Genomic DNA, 4163 nt, shown 5'->3' on the forward strand with positions numbered 1-4163 from the left:
TAACCTGAAATGGCGAGAAAAAAATATTTCACGTACTCCTATATCTCCAGCTAGTTATATTACATCTGGCCTGGGTTTTTTCTCCTTAAAGCAAAAACATAACAAAGACAGTATTTCAAAAAGAAATGCTAAAATATTAACTGAAACATGAATTAATAAATGTTTTTCATAGAAGATATTTTTAAAATAACTTTTTAGACCAAGACGGAATGAGGTGATGGGGGTGCCTTACAAGATCAGTTAATCTTCTGAGTCAAAAGATATATGGTGAATTATTTAAATATATGTGGGAATTTAGACTAAAGCCATGTTCCTATTAAAATAATAGCTGCAATCTTGATAATGAATAAGTATTGGTTCCCAATATAGTAAGTTTTCTTTTTTGGAATAGGATATTAATTATCCCAAGTTTTACAGCAGGATGTCAATGTCATCTTTCTAAAAGAGAAAAATATTTGTTCAGAAACAGTTTTCATTTTCATAAACTCTGTGAGCAAAATCCATGTTACTGAAGTGAATGTAAAACCGAGTGGGAATAAAGGGCAATGAAGTTTGGAGAATAAATCTATTTTTTATTTGCTTGTTTGTTTCAGCAATTTTCTAGAATTAAGGAATCAGAGTTGGGAAGTGTATCATTTCTCTCTCATTTCTCCCCCCCCCACCACCACCTCTACAGCTCCAGGGACATCAATTAGTCACAGTGGCCCCATGAAAAACAAACTGCCAATTAACACCAGGAGAGCTCCCCCTAAGCCACTGTAGAGCATTGCCCAGGGAGCCCAGCTGGTTTCTGATAAATCTTGCCCAGCATTTACTTGAACACATTCAGAACAATAAAAATGTTGAAGAAAAACCCACTATGCAAATTTTAACTATTTCTTTTAAAAATTTGAAAAATTTAAAAATAATTAGCTGGATAAATTATTACATCGAAGTGTTCTATATTATTCTATACTAAATGCATAACACCTCAATTATGAATAAAATATATCTATATTTAAGCCAATATTCAAAACATTGTGTGAAATGAATTTACTATAATCTCCTAAATCCTAATAAGCCCCTTTTCAAGTAAAGAGGAAGATTTAATTTGACATTGCAATACAGTAATTTGTCTCAAAAGTTGACAAAAATATTTCACTTTTCTATCTTTTCAGTGAAATAATTAATGGATGGCTTCCTCATTAAAATATCTCACATCATGCAGTTAAATATATAAATCAATTCAGTAATTCGATATGATATATTGTTTTATATTAATGCAATAAATGTAACTACAGATATCACTTTTAACAATAACATACAATGTTCCTAAATGTTAAGCTATTGTAAATAACTGTTCACATTATCAGCCCTCTACAGAGACTCACATAGTGTATTTAGTTTAATGACATCATTTATTTGAAATCCCAAGTGATCTTTATTGACAATAATGTGTATAATAAAAATGTATGAACCTAACATCCATAAATTAAGAACTATTTCTGTCAATTCTCCTGGCATGATTTTTAATGTGCTAATTTATGGAGGAAAGACGAATTGTCAAGTTAAATTTCTTTAGCCAATTTGATTTGTTCCAGGACTTATATTACTGGTTATATTTAATCTCTGCTTATAAAGTGTTATTATATTGCTCATGTTGCTTATGGCACTGATTACCCATCCTGCAAGGAAAATAATAATTTTAATCTTAATTCTGTACCTGTGAAGGATCATAGAAAATAAATTGTCAAAATGTTTGTACATTTTTTTGATACGTATTGTTTTCTCTTTTTTTATTGCTCCTTTTTGTTTGTTTGACCCTCTCCACTAAAATGTAAGTGAAATGAGAAATGCTTGATTTATCCCTATAACCCTGGTTCTGAGAAATGTGTAGGGATGTTTGTTATGTGAAAGACTGCCATTATTTATTGATTGCTTTAAACTGTATTAAGTCATATATGGAATATATTCTCTTCTTGAACGCGGTCTCTTTACAAACACTTAATGAATGTCCAATCCATCATCAAAGCCCAAGGTAAATATAATTTAATTTAAAAAGCTATGCCTGATTCTTTTTTAACTCTTCTGGACCACGCGAAGTTAATCATCTTGCCTTTTCCTCTACTCTATAGAAGTGGTCTCCAACTTTTTTGGCACCAGAGATCGGTGCTCCTATGAGAATCTAATGCCTGATGATCTGAGGTGGAGCTGAGGTGGTGATGCTAGCGCTGGGGAGCCACTGCATATACAGATGAAGCTTTGCTCCCTTGCGCTGGGTTCACCTCCTACAGTGTGGCTCAGTTCTTAAAAGGCCACAGACCTGTACCAGTCTGTGGCCTGGAGGTTGGGGACCCCTACTCTTAGAGAACTTTGCTAGTTCCATCTCTTTTATCTTTTGTAGTTAAGCTATACGTAAAACTGTTGTTGTTGTTGTTGTTGTTTTTCTAAATATCATATAGTAGACATCTACTTTCATTAGTTTGGCATCCTTTCCTTTTGAAAACTACATGTCAACTTGTTTCACCTTCCTTGCTACAGGTGTAGGGTTATAGGTTAGCCAATAAAAGTCATTTTTAGAGATTGGTTTAGATGCTGGAGCAGAGAGACTTAATTTTTTTTTTCCTTCTAGGAGCAAGTGCTAGTGTCAAGGGCTACAAAACCCTAAACCACCAAAGCCACCTCTATTGACACATGGAGAAAGCATGCTTGAGACTAAGACAAATAATAATAAAGCAGAGAAAACAGACAGTGGAAATGGAAATATTACTTGTTAAAAGAAGAAAAATATAGCTAATTAGTGATTAGGGAAAATGAATGCTCATCCCTTGAATGTTCTGTAGTTTTTAGTGTGCCATACTATGTCATTCCTCACAGAACCTACCCATTGTACTGCTTGTGTACTCAATTGTTGCTTCTAGACTTATCAGTTTTCAATATTCTGCCAATGGTTATTCAACTATTCACATTGTCTGTTACATCAATTCTAAATTTGCCTGCTTATTTTCAAAATATCCTTATCAGCTTCATAAGTGGGACCTATTAATTGTTATTCTATAAGCTCAATGGCAGTAAATACTTGCCTCCTTTTTTATCCCCTTATTCATTCTTTAAAGAATGCTCAATCAGTGCTTATTGAATGATTGGCATAAATAATTATTCAAATACTATTTGAGGAAAAGAAATATTAATTTTATTCAGTTAATGCACTTAAAAAAATTAAGGGTAGCAATAAGATAATCTCTGTAAACAGAACAGCCTGTCTACATGGCTTATCTCCTTGGCCCGTATGAAGACTTTATCACAGATATTTAGATTGTAAATCATTAGTGGTAAATAATTGACATTGGTTTTATGAATAGTATTGTTAACATGTATTTCAAGACATATCGTTATGCTTTATAGCAACTAGCGTACATAAATATTTTTAGTATCTTTAGTATAGCTTTTGTGATAGAAATTGTTAGTTGCCTACTTAGCATTCTGTCCTTCTCTCCCTTACAGAATCTAAACTCTTCATGTCCACAACTATCCTCCTTGCAGCCTGTATTAGGGGTGAAACTGAAAATCTAGTCATTCTCATATCATGCCTGAGGGTAATCCCATTTATCTTGTCAGGAATCATTTCAGAAATAGGCACATTCCACTCTGGCCAATGAAGTATGAAGGGAAATTTGATGGGAAGCTTTCTTGATTCTATCAAATTCTTCAGGAAGATATGGTCTTATTTTTTGATCTGGACATGATAAGGCCTTGATGTGCTAAAGCCACCTTACTGCCAGTGTGAGGATGAAGCTAACACAGAGGATGGATGAAGAGAGATACAGAGGAAAAAAACAAAAAAAAACACCTAGGCCTTTGATTGAAGTTCTGTGCATAGGTATATCAACTTCCTGTAATAACTTTCCACTTGAAATGTTATAGTGTGCTTGGTAGGTACCTTTGTAAAATTTATATTCATTAAGTGAAGGAATAAACCAAATTCCTCTCCTCTGACTCAAAGTGAAGGTAAAAAAAAACCAACAACAACAAAAAAAACGTAAGCTAGATTGCAAAAATTTCTAACTCATGATGACTTCCCATAAGAACATGACTTATTTTGTAAAAATAGTTCCCTAATCACTCTCTTCTCAATGAAAACATGTTTTGATGATTTGCATGGGCATCGGGGACTCATAACATTC

Source organism: Pteropus alecto, unplaced genomic scaffold (assembly GCF_000325575.1).
Source record: "Pteropus alecto unplaced genomic scaffold, ASM32557v1 scaffold164, whole genome shotgun sequence".
NCBI lineage: Eukaryota > Metazoa > Chordata > Mammalia > Chiroptera > Pteropodidae > Pteropus > Pteropus alecto.